The sequence below is a fragment of the Pan troglodytes genome, chromosome 15, assembly GCF_028858775.2.
Source record: "Pan troglodytes isolate AG18354 chromosome 15, NHGRI_mPanTro3-v2.0_pri, whole genome shotgun sequence".
NCBI lineage: Eukaryota > Metazoa > Chordata > Mammalia > Primates > Hominidae > Pan > Pan troglodytes.
In genome coordinates this window covers 55,039,267-55,058,101 of record NC_072413.2, presented here as the reverse complement: position 1 = coordinate 55,058,101, position 18,835 = coordinate 55,039,267, and the positions used below count along the sequence as shown (strand labels likewise).

At 37.5% G+C, this 18,835-nt stretch overlaps 1 long non-coding RNA gene across 2 annotated transcripts in view; it reads left to right on the top strand.

Annotated features, from left to right (window-relative positions):
• LOC104002046 (uncharacterized) overlaps positions 1-16,597 on the top strand; it is a 46,715-nt gene extending 30,118 nt beyond the window's left edge. Inside the window, exon 3 of one of the 2 annotated variants that reach the window (XR_008539011.2) lies at positions 15,652-16,597. This is a non-coding gene — a long non-coding RNA (uncharacterized LOC104002046). The remainder of the gene's footprint in view (positions 1-15,651) is intronic. The other variant, XR_008539012.2, reaches the window with a different exon arrangement.
• The last annotated feature ends 2,238 nt before the right edge of the window (positions 16,598-18,835 follow it).

Here is an 18,835-nt window from a genome sequence, read left to right as displayed (position 1 = left end):
GATTTAGGCTGTGGATTGAGGAATGGAAGGGAGACTGGATGTCAGGTGGTTTGGGGGAGATTAAACGACTAGCCCCCAGAATTAGGCTCCCTAACTAAGTAATTGCTGTGGAAAATGGTAAAATTTGGTAAAAATTTCATCCTCAGAGCTGCTGCTGGTGGGGCTGGCCTCTTGGGGTTTTTAATCCTGAGTCAACTTGTGTTCCCTCTCATTCATGATAGTGCCCTTGAGGGTATCATTTTATTTGGGAAGGTCTGAGGACCGCGGAGGCAAGCAGCTCTCCTGTTTGTCTTACCCTTCATGCAGATGAGACTTACAGGGAAGGCAGGTTTGCATTCAGTACGAATAAGAACATTTTAACAATTAGTGAAGATCAGTCAGCTGAGGCGTACAATGAGCTCTCTGGCATTGGAAGTAAGAGGCTTAAAGACTATCTTTCAAGGATTCGGAAAGAAACATCCTGCTTGGGTAAGAAGTTGGATTACATGACTGAAGATTCATATAACCAAGAGGACTGGGATTCCCTGAATATCTTAACTCTTACCAACTCTGTGTTATAGGTTTATGAATATTATTTAATTCCATCTCCAAATGTACATCTTCATGTACATTGACTCATTAGTGTACATGAAGGCCAATGGCAACTGCTTCCAGGACTGGGTTTTGGGGGCCTCAGTTAGGCTCCACAGATTAGAAACATACACAATTACAGCTTTGCGCTTTTGTTTAAGGCTGTGTTCCCTAGTCAAATGCAACCACTCTGGGAGAAGCAAACCATTAAGTGCTAACAGCCATCTACTATCCATACACTAAGGCATAATTATAGAGTTGTATGATGAAGAGAACAAGTTTTTGATGAGACTTCCTGGGTTGGAATCCTTGTGTGAATTCTGGCAAATCTCAATCCTGGTCCTTAAAATATGCATAAGAATAATGCCTACCTTACAAGTTTCCTGTGAGAATCAAATGACAATCCATGTATAGTGCTTAGACTGGTGACTGGCAGAAAGCAAGAGACAGTATACATTAATTATTGTTTACTCCTTGGTTTGAATGGTTTGATCCAACTCTTTCTTGAGAGTAAGTTTGGCTGTGTGTGGATGAAGGAGGAGGGAGGATTTTTGCACAGGGAGGGAGGTTCTTTCAAGAGCTGGAGATGGGAACCAAGGGGGAAGAAGGCTGAAGAAAGCAGAAACAGGGGGCACTGGAGACAGAAACACCTGCTCCGCAATTTTGTCCAGCAAGGTCCAGCCCCATCTGGTTTTCTGACTTTCCATTTTGATGAGGAAACCCCAGATAAAAAGTTTTGAGAATTCAGTTGCCCATCATCTCTGCAGACTTAAAATGCATAGAAAACACACCAGTTTTCAATCTTTAGGCTTTTCCCCTCCCAAGTTAAACAAGTCAGAGAGAATTAAAGTCTCTTAACAGAACGCATTCACCATTAAAGTTTAATCTACTTCCTGGAAAATTATCCATGGATTTTAATTAAGTTCCCCTAAATGCCAGTGAACCCAGAGGGTTCCACACAAAGGAAGAGAAGCAGCCTGCCAGGCCGTGTTCTCCGGCGCCTTTCACCAGCTTCTCGGAGATAAGTTAGGGGGAGCAGTACGTACTTTTGTCTTTCTCATGACTGGGCCCAGCTTTATCGCAACATAAAGAAAACTCATGTCATGGTATGAAGAAAGTCTTTGAAGGCTCCTTCAGTAGTTGTTTTAACAACATGGGACACAGCCTTGCTTTTAGCGACTCCCCACTCCCAACCCCACCTCACTCTCTGCTTATGTGTGGTTTAAAAATTAATTTAGAATACAGTGAGATCAGCAAAACAAGGGCATTAGATGGAGTCCCCCAGAAATGGACTTCTTGTACTCCAACAATGTTCTTAGAAACACATGTGAGTTTCTTTGCACTCAAATTAAGGAGGATTAAAGCAGCTAGACAGTTGTTGCTCAGTTCCTTTGGATCATGTGGCCAAAGCTGAAAAGCCTTAAGTTGCTGGCATGAGCCTAAGTCAGTTGCCTGATCTCCGAATTAATTTTTGAATTAAATAATTGTCCCCCCCTCCCTTTTTTCTTCTAATTGAGACTTCCATTGAAAAATGCTTAGCAAACAGATGGAAAAACCCAGAACAAAAGGCCGTTGTGAAATAATAAAATAAAGGTCATTTGAAACAGTTTTAGGTTAGCACTAGAAGTACAATGAAACCTTACATTTAATTATTTTTTATGAACTATAAAAATATTTAAAAATAATCAGCAGTGGGTTCGTAACTAAAGAATGATTGGAAATAGCTTAGATCATTTAATAGTTCACTTTTGTGAGCTTCTCATCTTCCCAGAGACTCAGAACAAAGGCTCTTTGGCAGAATACTTTCATGTTTAATTTTAGAATAACAATGACATTATCTTACAGATCTTAATGTTTTAACTATCTGAATACTTGTAAAATGTTTCAATATAGTAATATAAAAAGAGATATAATTTTAAAATTCAAAAATGAGAAAGATCTACAAACTTAACAACAGTAAGGACAGGCAAGTGTCAGAATAAAGAAGTGATATTCTAAAAGTAAAGGCTTATTTAAGACAAATAAACAAATAAAATGCTAACTTTAAGGATGTGCAAAAATCTCAATCGTGCTAAAGGTTTAGATTCAAGATGTCCAGGAAAAAACTTCACACTGAAAAAAAAATGCAACATTGAGTAGTTATGCAGATTTCAAAATGTTAGAAAGTCAACTTCATCAATAAAACAGCCCTGAAGCCTCTGATATTGGCTGACAGTGAAATAAAAATAGTTTGCCCAATCAAATTTATTTAGACCAGTCACATTTCATCAGACCCCTGACAAGACTTACTGCATGTGAAGAGTTTGGGGTTTTATGATTCTTGTCGTGCCAAGACCTCTTCATGAATTGAGAAGAGAGAGGAATAGATGTGAATAAACATCATTTCTTCCTTAGGTGCTGGAAAGGCTTTCTGTGGTGCAATGGACTATAACAAAATTTTCAGAGCTCCTCAGATATGCTGGTTATACTAACGTAGGGTTAAGTTATAGCAACTTTATTAATGGAGAGCCATGGGTTGGGGCAGGGGACGGACAAGTAGAATGGCAATTGAAAAATAGAGTTGTTACCTAGAGTCTCCAGACATGGATCTTTCAAAGTGCTTTAATGTCAGTTTTGAAAAGGTTGACTAAAGACTCCTTGGTGATTTACTTGTATGCAAATTCCAATAGAACCTTAATGATTCACTCTTTTTCTTGCCATATGGAAGTTCTCTCTTTGCTGATCCAATTGCAGGCATAATTCTTTACCTGCTCTCCCTGCTTGCAGAAGATGACAGTCAAGCAAACCTGAGATGAGTGAAGAGATGACAAGAGAGTAGCCAGTTGTTCTAAATGAGTTAGTGTCTTGACCTTCATTCATTAAAAAAAAATATATATATATATGTATATATATTGCATGCCTATTATTTGCCTCACATTGTTCTACGTGCTGGAGATACATTCATTAACGAACAAGACGAAAACCCTGTCCCCCTGGAGTTTACATTCTAGTGGGATTTGGAGAAAGAGCAGAAAATAAGCAAATAATTGTGTCAGAAGGTGACAAGTGCTTTGGAGAAGAGTAAAGCAGAGAAGGTTTTGAGTGAATGGTACAGGGAAAACGATGGTGATGGCAATTTTGAATAGGAAAGTCAGGGAAAAGCTCACTGAGAAGTGCCACTTCAGCAAAGGAGTATGGGAGCCATTAATGTAGATATCTGGGACAAGAGCTCGCCAGGCAAAGAAAACACTAAGAGCAAAGACCCTGCAGTGGGTTGCGCCTGCTATGTCCTAGGAGTTAGCAGGAAAGAGAATCAGAACCTACAAACGTCTCAATGGACCAACCCAAACAAGCTGGAATCTAACAGGAGTGATGAAGTGTAAGGGGTTGGTAATGAGGTTAGAGAAGTAATGAGGGACCTGTTTGTGTAGGCCTTTGCAGGCCATTGTGGGAACATTTTCAGGTCTCCCAGGGAAAAAGAGCAAACAATATTAATCAACCACTGCCTTAGTCAGTTTGGGCAGCTATAACAAATTATCATAAACTGAATGGCTTAAACAACACCATCTCTTTTTCTCACAGTTGTAGAGGCTTAAAGTCCAAGATCAGAGTGTCAGCATGATGAGGTTCTTGGTAAAAGCCTCTTTTCTGATTGCAAATATTCATCTTCTTGTAGCCTCACAGAGGGGAGGGAGACAGAGAGGAAGCAAACTCTCTCATGTCCCCTCTTATAAAGGCACTAATCTCATTTATGAGGGCTCTGCCTTCATAACCTAATCACACCTCAAAAGCCTCAGCTCCCAATACCATTACATTGGGGGTTAGGATTTTAACATATGAATTTTGGAGGGACACAAATATTCAGTCCATAACAACCATGATTGACCATGATAGAGGTAGAATAGAAAACAAGAGAGGAGCAAAAAGAGTAGAGATGGGAAATAGTCTGCTGTTTAAAAGATAGAAGCAGATGGAGTCTGCGAAGTATATACCAAGGGTTGGCTTTTTCTGTAAAGGATCAGATAGTAGATATTTTGGGCCTTGTAGGCCATATGGTCTCTGTCACAATGATTCAACTCTGCCTTTACAGTGTGAAAGCAGCCATAGACAATGTAGAAATGAATATGTCTGTGTTCAATGAACTTTATCAATGATGAGCTAGATTCGGCCTATAGGCTATAGTTTGCTAACCTGCATATAGAATAATAATTTGTGTAGATTTAAATGAGAAAGCAAAGAATCACTAAAACTGAGTTATTATAGAGTAGTCTTATCTCTTCATTTAGTGGGACTATCAGTGTGCTAGATTAAGTTAAATAGGGCCAATATTACAGAATTGGACTTCACCAAGACACCTAAGAAATTCTTCCCTTATTTTCTTACAAACAAGATGGAGAAATCATCTTGGATTCAAGAACAATCCATTAGTAACTGATTAAACAATCCATTAGTAACTGATCAAACAAAGCCGAACAGGGGGAAGGCTAGCATGGCTGCATCTCCTGCTTGGCTCTAACCTTTTGCTGATGGGTTCATCTAACATTGCTCACTTGGTTATGCCAGCCTATGAGTGACAGTGGCTTCCCGCTCTTGCTGCTTTCTGGGTTGCCTTATCATTCCCTGTTTGGCTTCTCAGGTCTTCCATTTTCTGTGAAACAGCTCCCCTGTATTAAATTGTCTCTGTTTTAAATGCTCAGGGTGGTTTCTGTTTTCCTGGTTGGACCTCGACTGACACAGTCACTAACATGAATGTCACCCTGGAGGAAGGTTTAGACTCCAGTGTTGCCAGGCTCTCTTGTCTGCTCTTACCATTTTTATCAATAACTTGGATGATGATGTAGCTGAGATGCTAATCACATTTGCAAATGGCCTGCAGCTCATTGGAAAAGCTATCTGCTGGATAGCAGAATCAGAATTTTAGAATATCTAAATGGGCCAAATCTAACAAGAAGGAATTTAATAAGAAAAATGTAAAGTCCTGTACTTGGGTCCAAAAAATAACATCAAGTATAGGCTGGGGAAATTGTGACATAATAGCATGTGAGTGTTTCAGGTATTCGTATTGACATCAAAATGAAGTAAAGGTTAGCAATAAAATGAACAACAAAGGAAGTACTGGTTGCATTAATACTTTAGTGCAGATAAAAAGGGACCCAACTGGAACTATTCTCTTTTTTCTTGGTCAGACCACTCTTGGATTGTTATGTTTAGTTTGGGGAACAGTTTGGAAGTAACATAGACAAAGTACTTTGGGACACAGGGGAATGTCAGAACAGTAAGAGGAAGTAAGAGTTATTGAAGGAAACTAGAAAGAAGCAGTCAGGGAGATGAGTGGGAATAAAGTACTTCCATGTCTAAAAGTATTAAAAGGGTACCACATCAGCAGTGGTTCGATGGAATGAATATATTAGCTGATACTTCTGAAAAGGCAGAGGTTGCTTTTTCTCCCTCTGTAGCACACTCTACCATCTTACATATTCATATTAGAAAAACTTTTCTTATGTTTATACCAAAATTATCTTGTGCTAGTGAAAGTCCTGATGCAGTCATTGTTGAAATGAAAGCTCAATTTTGCATTTAATCAATGGCTCAGGAATCTGAGACTTATTCTTGTTCTAGGTACTTACTCCTTTTGCAGCCCTGGACAACTTTTTAACTGTGTCCATTTCCTCACCAAAAGAAACTGCTAAGGAGGCTCTGTTACACATTTAGCAAATACTGGACTCCCGGAGCTTAGTGAAGGTTTTTGGGTTTTCTTCCCTTTTCTGCTTCTTACTATTTATGTTATGCAGAAATCAGAGGTACAAACAGCATGGGGTTTCTCTGCAGATGTGATGAGAAGAAATGAGTAAGAGAAAACTAGAACGAAATTAAGAATGATTGCCTTGATATTCCATACAGGAGGTGACACCCAGGCTCGTTAGAGCTGCTGTTATTGCTGTTTATCGCGTATTTTCTTCTTTTGTTTCTTGCGTTGGGAGACTTTTATAGGCTGAATACTTAGTCTGCATTGTGCTCTAACAGAAACTTCAGCTTCTATTTTTGCGTAATTTTGAACATCAAGCTGCTTTTCCTTTGAACTCCAATTTTTAGCTGTGGGACACCTTTGGTCTGGTCTGCTTCCTGGGTAACCACTTCCTTCTCTTGCTTCTTTGGGAAGAAATTAAGAAATTGATTGACTCTTTTCTGTTCAGACAAAAATCAACCTACTGAACAAATAACCTAGAGTCAGGAGTCAGCGTTTCCTGACGTGGCCCAATAATGTTAAACTCATTAACACACTGGATATTTCAGTGTGTTTAGCATGGACAGATAAAAAAGAAATGTTGAATAATGTTTTGCCTGATATTTTGTGCTATTTTGATGTATTTAGGAAAAACCATGGGTGTTGCTAGCTTTAACACATGTTTCTTTTAAGGTTTTGGGATAACATGAATTATTACACTTTCGTGCGTGATACAGTTATACTTAACGCATTCTAAAATAATTCATGGAGTTCTAGAAGAACACTAGGTTTTTATAGTAAGTATATTATATTGTTAGTTTTAAAAATATTATAACCAGATGAGATCTTAGTGATTATTCAATTTCTGTTACAGATAAGGTTAGGTAAAGCCCAGATAGGTTAAGTGAATTCCCTATGATTTCCAGCTAGAGTTAGGCTTGGAACTCAAGAATCTTCGGTTCTTTCTCTTAGGTCTGCATGTTTTCTGCTATACCATCCTTAGGAAACTCTGTTATCTCCTTACCCACAATTTCATGTGTAGATAAAATAAAATGAAGATCATAAATAGTGTTGTAATGACATAAAACAATACTTCCGTCAGCTCAGAATTGGGACTTGTCTACAATTCTGTTCTAGTGAACAGAAAATGGATATGGATTTGTAGACATCACTTGCTTCATTTGTGCTAAGCTGCATCATTACGAAATTTTATTTTTATTTACTGAAAGTGCTCTTTTATACTTGTAGTGACACCAATTTCTGTAATATCTTACCCTTGTGTATAAGTAAAAATAAAATGTAAGCAAAACTAATGGTACTTCTAATACTTCTTTACAGGCAGTGTTCAATTCTGAATTATTTTTGGACTTGCAGTTGTTGTTACACATGTTTTTCCACCCAATATTCTCATCAAGATTATCAGTGATGAAGTATTTCTGAAAAGAGTATTACAGTCTCTGGGGCTTTTTCCTAAGCCACTGACATCCATTCTGCAAGTTCAGAGGAACATGTTCAGGTAAAGACAGTGTGTTCGGGTAGAGAACATGTTTGAGTAGTGTCTCAACTGCCATCTGGTGACAGCAAGTTTAAGATATATTCTGATTGCAGAGATGTTAAATGCTGAAAAAATTAAAGAAAAGAAGAAAGGACGGAAGGAAGGAAAAAAGAAAAGAAAGAAGGAGAAATAGGAAGAAAAGAAGGAAGAAGTTCTAGAATGAATGAAATATGGCATGTCATTTGGCAATTCTAGTATTTCTTCCCTATTTAGTGTGTGAACATGTATGTGTGTGTGTTTGGGAACTTCTGCGAGCCATCTTCCCCAGGCCCTTTAAGGAAGGACATTTGCAAAGCAGAATGAATGGGGCTCACATATAGTCGAAGGTAAATCTGAGAGACAGAATTTAAATGACATTTGCTCCTGGATTTAGCTGTGCCTGAAATTACTTAAAAGAGAATTTGGACTTTTCACTTAAGAGAGCAGATCAAATACCTTTTAAGGCTTACACTAGCTTGACTTAGATCTCTTTTGCTAGCACCCAACAAATCTTGACTAATAGATTGGGAAATCTGATGCATATTAAAGGAATATTCTATAGACTTCAGCATTTACAGGATAGTAAAAAGAAAGAAAATTTGTTTGGTTGCAATGTCAGATAATTCTCTCCATGAACAGGGACCAAAAAAAAATATTGGGGAAACATCTTAGTCCTTTCTTGGACTAAGAAAGGACTAAGACAAATAACAAAGTTTTTTGAACAAAGCTGAAGTTTTGAAACGTAGTATGGAAAGGACACTCTGAAACCTAGCCTGTCTTTGCCAGCAGAACTAAGCCAGTGCTCCTTCCTCCTGCAGACTGCTGGCGCGCTGTGGGGCGGGGGGCGGGGGGGAGGTCGCTGTGGCACTGTGCAACTGAGGATGAGCAGAGGCTTACCCTCTGCCACAGGAGGCTTCCACGGACCTTGCCACTTGCTGGGGATGACTGCCCAGTGGAAACCTATCTGTCATCCCTGGCTAACACATAGGAGGTAATGAAAAAGAAAATAAAAATAAAGGTAACACTTGCTTTCTCCCACTCCTTTCACTGTGCATGATGCCTGAGGAAAGATTAGAATCTATTCACTCCTTTTACCTTGCACAGAAACGTCTATGTCCTGCTCAGGGTTGTTTGGAAGGCATTTCTTTAAGGAAGGCTAGAGTTTGGCTGACAGTAATGTGTGTGTGTGTAAGTGTGTATTCACCCAACAGCGACGGTAACTATATAATTTATCATTACGGTAGAAGACCGCAGAGGGCCTGGAGGGATGGAAAGGGTGTCATTGGATCAAGATTTCTGAGCCGGTGAAAACAGGATCGAGGCAGTAGTAAGAGGTAAAACAGAGTAGTGTGGAGGGGGTCTGGGCTTTGGGCTCTGACTTCTTTATGACTTTCCTTTAAAGGCCAGGAGGATGGCCGGGCTGGTTTCCTGGCTGAGATTGACCAGTGTTGGGAAGGTTGGGGGAAGGAAAAGATGAGGAAGCACAATTTAGAAGCAGGTGATGTTCCTTCTTGAAGCCCTCATGTCCACATTGGGAGATCTCTTTATAACATTTCTAGGTATTCATTACCATAGGTGACCTTGGCTGTTAAGGCTGTTTCAAGTCCTACCTAGGCCTGCCCTTTTAGGTGAGGGTCTTGCTCAAAGCTCACCTCTCAGTCCTGCCTCTCCTTCCTCTCATTCCTTTGGCCAGTGTCATCTGCTGGGTGGCCAGAATGTTAGTCAAGTTCATTTGTATGCTAATTATTGTTCTTATCTTATGAACTTATAGCTCTCAGAATGATACTATGTGAAACAAGATATTTGGTACGAAAACAATATGAGTATTGGAGTCCCATCAACCTGGGTTCAAATCCTCATGCTCACCATATTGTTCTGGGGACGCTATCTAACCTCTCAGATTCTGCATCTGTGTAATGGGAAAACTAATGTCTATTTTACACAAAATTGTATATAAATTGCTTAGGCTAGTTGTTGGCTCCAAGTGGATGCTAAGTAATTATCTCTCTCTTTGTCTCTTTCAAATTCCTCAAAATCATAGATCATTATTCCCTATTTAATATTTAGTAGGCAGTTGTTTTCACTTGGCTGGAATTCATGTAAAGGAATGGGGTAAAGTAATTTTAAACATCATTTTAATTTTTAAAATCAACTTCTTGGCAATTCTGCTTCAAATACATTGTATTGGTTATTTGAAGTAAAACAATAATTCATATTTAGACTTTTCACTCATAGAACAAAAAATGAAATATTTTACCTGCTTCTAATAATGTTTAATATTAAAACAGTGATTGACTATGTCCTAGCATTACAAAAGGGCCAGCTGGCTGCTCTGTAGCAAAAGCTACCACGAAAACGAGGACAGCAGTGGATTTCTATGGTTTTGTTCTTTACAGAATGGAGGTAGATCATGAATAGTGGTCACAGTTTAAGATTGTTAGAAAGTTAAAGATAGGAATAAAAAGGGATGTTAAGCCATTTATTCAAAAATGCAAAATCAAAATTCTTCAGGCACGTGCCAACAGACATAGGCCTGTGGGCATCTGAACCTACAGGCCAAAGGCATCTCAGCAGAACTTGATTTTTTTGTTTGTTTGTATTCTTTCTATAACGACTTCACATCAATAGGAATATAAGGTAATTGTATTAATAAGAACAGGGCTAAATAATCATTTCCCTAGAGAATTGTTCAGTTTACTTCTGGTTCATATCTGAGAGTTGAGAGAATCCAAGGAAAAGAAAGGGGCCAGAAATGGTTCTAGGAGGGCTTGAAGGGAGGGGGCCTTTCTCTTGCCTCTGGGCAGCAGCCCTCCCCAAACGAGGAGAAGAGAAAAGCCAATTCACTGATGAGGAAATGTTTAATGAACTTCTCAGAATACCCACCACTGCCTGAATTAACCAAATGTGCACCAAGCTGATAATAGACAAACAACCTGCTTCAGCTTTGAGAAGCCTGGTTCTTGCCCCCTCATGTAAAACAATTTCTTTCTCCTTTAACACAGTTTCTTCCTGGAGAATGTTTTCAGTGGGAGATAATGCACAGAAGGTGTACAATACCACTGGTTGTCAAAGAAAAGAGGCTGGGGTTCCTTCTAGTGGGTGGTAGGTAAGAATTACTAATCCAATCTGCTTGAGTTAACTCAAAACAAGGATTAGTGTAAAGTTCCAGAATATGTTAATCTTCCTTTATAGAAGTAAACTTCGGCACTGCCACCAACCCCATGGTTTATAGTTCCTGGGAACAATGAGCCAATTAAACTTGAGAGGGAAAAAGAATCTTGCCCAAGTTTACTGATTGTTACCTAATACTTGGAGTTGCTTTGATTCTTGATTATTTGGCTTTGTGTCTAAGACACAGGAAATAAAACATCATTTATTATTCATTAGAATGTTCCTAAATACAGCATACCTCCTAATTAAACACATACTCTTGTGCGCTGGTATTTTTCGTCTCCCACCTTATTAAAGAGGCTGTTTAAAATGGCTTTTGTATATAGCTGATCTTGCTTTGCCAAATGTGTCCATCAATATTAATATACTTTTTTCAAAAGCACATCTTTAGAGCTTACATGATTAATGAATGGAACAAATTGTTAGTTATTTGGATTTGACCCACTTGGTAGAGATTTTCAAATGGAAAAATAGGTTCTTTTTTTCAGAGTAAAAACATAGGAAAGGCTAGCAAAATATCTCCCCTTCTCCCCGTCAATTTGACACTCATTTTGGGGAATATTTTTGCATCTAAAACTGTTGACATTAACTTAATTTTAATTAAGCTTTTGATATCTGAAAAATTAAAGTTATTTGCTTTCATTTATTTATTCGTTTGCTTTAGATAGGTAATGACTGGCTTATTGAAGTATTGGATCAGGAATAGAAGTTGCAGAATATCAATTACTTTGATCATTAGTGGTCAGACAGTTATCAAAAACTACTCAAATAACTCAATAACAACAACCAACATAATAAATACTTACTAGGTACAGGAACACCTTACATATTTCTTTATTTAAGCAATTTGAAATCAATTTTAAGGTTTAGTTTGTGCTGCTTAAAACTAATAGGGACATGCTCATGTAACATCTCAAGATATCCTAAGTTAGCTTTTATGTTAGAATACCTTCTACAGAGATTTTTTGTTTTAAGAGCTTGCTGGGAAATGCTAATTTTTCAATTAATGAAATTTGCAATGAGATCACTATATTTTGAAATTCTGTATCTTTCAAAGAATATATTTTCATTATTAATTTAAATTTCAGGTGCCAGAATCATTTTTTAAAATAGTGTATTTAAATTTATTTATACTATTCAGATTTAACAACTTGATAACTTGAACCAAATTTCATTTTCTATTAGCAGGCTTTTTATCTTGTCTTATTGTTCAACATCAAATTAAAGAAATGAAACGAACATTGGAAAAGTTACTAAAGTTCAAAATGTCGATTCTCTTTTCTCATCAGTGCCCATGTATAAACTTCCTACACATCTTTGGGAGCAGTCTCCCTCGAATAGGCTTACATGAATGCAGTTCAAGAACTTGGGCTTTTTGGTATAGACAGTCTAGCAATGTTCTTGAAGATTTGGAAATTGTTTACATTCCAAGTATGTGAAAATATCTATGTGTTGTTGTTATTGTTGTGTGTGTGTGTGTGTTTGTAATTTTTGGATTTTATTTGCAGTATCAGTATGCAAATATATTTATTATAAGTTGAATTTCATTGAAATGAAAATGAAAAGGCAATACTATTCCTTTAATATGGTTCACTAACCTTGTTCACACTGAGTTACTGATGCTCAGTAGGAGTTTGCCAACACCAGTTCTACTCAACCCTTGATGATTATGGAGGATTTAATTACAATTGAAAATGTAAAAAAAAAAAAAAAGGAGTCGAAATCTAATCCAAAAATCAATTTTGCATAGAATTTAATAACAGATAAAAGCTTAAAATTCTATAACAAACAAATGAGAAATATCAGCACTAGGAAATAAGACTTTAGTTTCCAGGATCAACCCCACTACCTGTGTCGATGCATCCTGACTTCGCTTGTTTTATCAACACATGACAAAGGCATTGGTCTCACACTGAGGCATGGTAAATACATTACGAAGTAAAGACAAACACTATAAACAGGACAAATCCTGCGAGGCAAAGGCACAAACAAGGCTGCAAGCAAATAGTTTCTCCCTCTCTTGTATTTAGGCAGATTTCCCTGGAACCACAGTCTTTAGTTTTTAGATTCTTGTTTTTTTTTTTTTTTTTTTTTCTTTTTTTCCGAGACGGAGTCTTGCTCTGTCACCCAGGCTGGAGTGCAGCGGCGTGATCTCGGCTCACTGCAACCTCCACCATCAGGGTTCAAGCAATTCTCCTGCCTCAGCCTCCCGAGTAGCTGGGATTACAGGCATGCGCCACCACACCGGCTAATTTTTGTCTTCTTAGTAGAGACGGGGGTTTCACCATGTTGGCCAGGCTGGTCTCGAACTCTTGACCTCGTGATCCACCCACCTCGGCCTCCCAAAGTGCTGGGATTACAGGTGTGAGCCGCTGCGCCTGGCCCATATTCTTGCTCTTGTGCCTGCTGTGAAATGTATGGGAAACAGTCTTTAGTGATTGCCCATGAAGTTAAAACAGCTCAGGAATGGTTTATTTCTCAGACGCCTCTTCTGTATTTGCCACGCACGCCAACAGAAAAACCACAGGAAAGAATCAGTGAAGTTTCCTGCATTTTTCCTTGTTTGGCTTGAACGCCTGCAATAGGGGCTCAGGAGCGTGGAGCTGCCCTCTGTTTTATTCATAATATGAACCTCCTGATACATTACAGCAAAAGTTAGCAAATATTATTTACAGTGTAGCATGTGTTTCCATTATATTTTCTTGATGCAGCGATCTGGGTTCTTAGAAAGCTGACTTTTTAGTTGTTTTTTTAAGCATGGACAGCGATAAAATATCAAGATTTGTGAAAAGGCATCCACTTCAAGATAAAGTTACTGCTACAATTTTAAAGGATGACTGTTGAAATTGCTGGTATGTCCTTAATATTGAACCCCAAATTTTCCCATTAGGAGGCCATTAGGACTTTGATGACGACTTCAATGTTCCCCAGCCAGGCCTCCTCACTAGGTTCTTCTGCAAATAAATAAACAGTCCCCCTCCCCAGTGTCCCGGCTTCCCCAGGGGAGGAGCCCCTGGCTGGTGTGCAGGGCATCTGACTCACTCTCCTTTGGGTAACACTAGTAATAATGTAACTGTATTATGGTCCTGGATGGAAGGGAGCAGCGGATCATTTGCTTGAAAACACGACCTTTTAATTTAAACAAAAGGCTTGAAAAAATAAAAGTGGGTCTTAAATGCAGTTTAATCAGTCAGGCGAGAGATGTCTAATGAAGCTGCCAGACGGATTTGTAGCCAGGCTGTCACTTCGGCCATCATGTTTACAGCTCCGGGAGTGAGATTAGCACTGTGTGAAGGCACAAACTCGGTCAAAATTTCCTGTGTCTGGGATGCCTGTAAATTTTGACAATTTGACAAATTATTTTGTTGCAGTGATGATGGTTTGGAAAACCTGACATGTAAGAATTTAGTCCTTTGATCTTCGCTTCTTTACACTGGCCCTAGAGAGCATTATATCATTGCAACAAAAGGTAACAACCAAAACCAAAACATTGATAATTGGATTTTTACATTTTATATATACATATATATATGTATATATAAAATATTATTTCATCTGGTGCTTTCAAGGAAAACTTGCCATTTTGGCCCATATTTCAGCTAAAAATTCTTTCCAAAGATTTTTTTTTATAGAGGAAAATCACCTATGTGTTAGTATGACAATATCATGTCATAGTTATGAAATAGTTCTTCTACAATTTGAATTTTCATTGCTTTGTACCTTTTACCTTCAGGAAAAATGCCATCCTGTCTTGGAGGTGTTTAAGTAAGTATTGAGGAATTCAAGTCAGTATTTTACTGTATTAGTATTCCTTCTTAGCACTGTTAGACAAGCCAAATCATAATTTTCTTTTGAAATAAATGTGCACTCAGTGTATACTTGAAAACATGCAATCAAAAGGAGTGGTCAGAAAACTTAAGAAGAATAGAAACTTTTTAATTATTGTTTTTCAGTAATTAAAAAATATTTTCCTTCAATTTTTTTTGAAAATTAAAGGAAAGGGAATAATTGCCCTGGGAAAAAAAGAATGGTTGGGTCTTTTTATTTCTTTTCTTCTTTTTCGAGTTTGCCATATTTATTTGCTGCAAATGGCATGCAGTTGTGCATAAACATTAATATTATCCACTTTGTTTCCTCTTAATAATACAGGGAAGCCTCTGCTTAATCTCTCACTCATTTCATGCCTAAAGCACAAGTGTATTGCTTTTGTTTTACTACATGTTTCATTCCATCTGTTGGGAGCCCAGTAAGTCAATATTTATCACATTTATAGATTCTGAATCACTAGGGGAAAAAAATCACTTCTGGGAAAAAACGTGCATCAATCATTCTCAACTATTTCAAAGTTTAAAAGTGTTGTCTCTGTGATGTTGACTTTGGTCTTTTGAGCTAAAATAATGCAGCTTGCATTATTTTTTAATTAAAGCAATTTTAAACTACATGTTTTCAAAGTTTTTCGTTTTCCCCAAACCTCTCTGTAATTGCCTTGTCATGATTATCATTTTCCTTTCACTGTTGCTTTCTATAGAAGCCCCAGGAAAGAGTTACTAAAAATTAAATTTCATGCTTGCATGTGTTTCTGTGATCTGCAGCGTGTATGATCTCTGAGTGGAAAACTTCTCTGAAAATAAATGGATTACCCTTTTTACTACACTGTCTGATGTCTCTTCAGCAGATAGCATTGCTTCCCTGTGATCTCTAACCCACCACAATTGAAATGACAAGCGTTGAAATGGGGGCCTCACGGTGGCGCCCTCTGCCTTTGCCGGCCCTTTCTGCAGCACGGAACGGTTCACGCCGCAGAGCACCGGTTCTCAAACTTGAATAATGCCTGGACACCCTTGGGAAAGATAGAATCATCTTCAGAAACCCCACAACACGTCAGTGGAGTCCACTTTGAGAAATGCTGACCTAAAAATTAGAATCTTATTCTATTAAAATGGCTTACATTTGAGAATTATCACTGCAAAGAAAAGTTCCGTCTTTAGAACTGCTAAAAGGTTGAGTTTTTACATCTTTACTCTGCTATTGAAACAAAACTATTAAAATTATTTTAAATATCCTGAAAGTCTCAGACTCCTGAAAACGTGTCCATAGATCCCTGCTTGAAAAACCTGCCGGAGTACCTGCTTTTCCTTGCATTTGTTGGCAGAAGATGAGCGTTTGACCTTTTACAAACTGCTCTGTAAATATCATCATTGCTTAGTTGTGAAAGACTAATGTGTTTCCACTAACAAAACTGTCTTTCCAGGGTTGCTGCTTTCTAGAATAATGCTTGTTTTCCTACTGGGTTTTCTGTTGCTGGTGTTTTTTTTAAAGGCAACCAAATGTGTCTAAGGGATTGCACTTTAAGGCAATCCAGGGACTTTTAATGAAGAACTGATGAGAAAGCCAAAGTCTCTGGTTGAAAAAAAAAAAAAAATGTGACAAAGTAGCAGATCTCAAAAATATTAACCAAGTAGATTCTCTAATATTTGATACTTTAAACGCAAACTGTTTTCTAAACAATGTTTGTAAGCAAATGTTAAAAGTATTTTTTTCCCGGATTACTGCTTCTTTATTAAACAGATAGTATGAACAAACGATAGAGTTGGCTTTTCTATCCTCACAGCAATCAGTAAGTGTGGACTTTTTTTTTCTTAAGAAGAAACACCAAAATAAATGATTCCTCTAAAGGATCTAGTATTCCAAAAAGGGTGAATAAAGAAAGTTTAGAACATTGATATTTCCATAACATAACTAATATGTTATTGCTTGTAACAGAGGAAGGAAATAAACCAGTTGACAGTACTATTTATAAAAGAGCTTTGAATTAAAGTCTTTGGCTAGGAAAGTCAAGCCATATTGCTCCAAGGTACTAGGATTCCTCTAGTCCTTCATGGCTCTTGGAATTCTAATGAGCTTACAATCACAGGTGAAGCTGGCAAAAGTTGTCTATCTTTGAGCCAACCCACACACCTCGAAAACAAATATATAATAGTTATTCATGTGCCACCGTGGGAATGTACCATAAAACCAACAGAAAGAAAAATAATAAACATGTCATACAATAAGCATATGCTATGATGCGTGGCTTCAGATTTTCAATAGCTGAGCTTTATTACAATAACCACAACATGAACAGCTTTGGGAAACACAACAACAGGGTCAACACGTAGGCCAAAAGAATCCATCAGTCAAATGGTCTTCTTTTGAAAACCCAGCTATCTGTGTTGAGCTAGAGTTAAGTGCTTTGTACCAGAAGGCTTTGTTCATCCTAGCAGCTTCATAGATATAAATAAAACTAGTTTGCCTTGATTGAAATTCATTTTTGATATGTCATTAAAGTTTTGTAAGTAAATTATTTATTATTAATCTCAGAAAGGATTCTATTTTAATTAACCCGATATGTGATCATTCTATATATTCTAGAAGACCCCAAGTAATCTGTTCTAAAAGCCTAAAAATTAGGAAAATGTGCACTTCCCAAGAGGCTCAACATGCCTTTTGTGTAAGAATTAGGTAGCAGTTCTTTTAGGTGGTTATTATTTGGTGGGCTTAAAATACTGCATCAAAAATGATTTAAAATATTTATATAAAATGAAAATTATGTCCTCAATTTCCTGCAGTGTTATTTTAAATTTTAAATATTCAGCAATTTTCAAAAAAATTTAACCCCTTAGTAATTTCTTATAGTTTACATATATAATCCGGCTGTGCTAATATTATTTTATTAAACCAGAATGTGATAGCTAGAGACAGGGATTTTGTTTCCTCTTCTCTTGTATCCTCAGCACTTAGATCAGTGCCTGACATGTAGTAGGAACCCAATAAATATTCGTTGAATGAATGAATAAATGAATATTATGTTAAGCTGATAAAGGGCATAAATTTTAGTGGTATTTATTACATGAAGATGGTAATTATGGTTATCAAAGTGAAAACAGATACTGCCTTTTGATGTTTGCACTTCCCTAAGTGTGAACCAGCAGCACCTACCCTTTTAAAATATTCTTGCATCTAGCAGAACTGATTTATTCTTCTCTGACTTGGAAAACTTTCTGCTTCCAAAGAAGATTTTTCTTAAATGAATCCTCACCAGGGAAATGTCTATTTTTAAGCAAACCATAAAGAATTCATTAGTTTATATGATTGTTGCTTTGACTCTTTCCCATAATATCTTTGTTTTTTGTGAAGCCAGGGAGTGTGCTTTCACCTGTGATCTGCAGAATTAAATAGCAGGGTGTGTCTGATGTGTAAAAGCCCCCACCTGAATGTCTCATATCACCTGCTGGGCATTAGCCTTTAGGTATACATGGAGGTTTTCTGGCAAAAAAAATAAATGATAATAATAAAAAATAAAGTCTCTACCAGACTTATAAAGAAGAATTAAGTATTTACTCTTTTAGAAATTCATTCTATTATGAAATCTTAGCACTCAAATATGTCAAGCCTTTTATTTTTCTGTGAAGTAAAATGGCATGCATACTAGGGACAAAAGAACTATTGGCAATGATTGAAATATTTAACAGTGCAGTCGAAGTGGAGGAGAGATATTTCAACTACAAGTAACTACTGTCCCCAGACTTGCATAAGGCACTTTGGGAATTCAAAGCAGAGGAAAATAAGGGATCTGACTTAGAGGACTTGTAGTGAATTGAGGAAATAAAGCCCGCGTACATGTGCAAGCACACACACACACACACAAATTAATAAGAGAATAATTAAAAACAACACATGAATAATAATAATTGTAAGATGGCAAGATTAAAAGCTTATATAGAAATCCATGAGTACAAAGTGCCTTCCGAGAGTGGGATTCGTCAGGAAAAGCCCTCTGAAGTAGTGGGATTTGAGCAGAGCTTGTTAAATGCAAT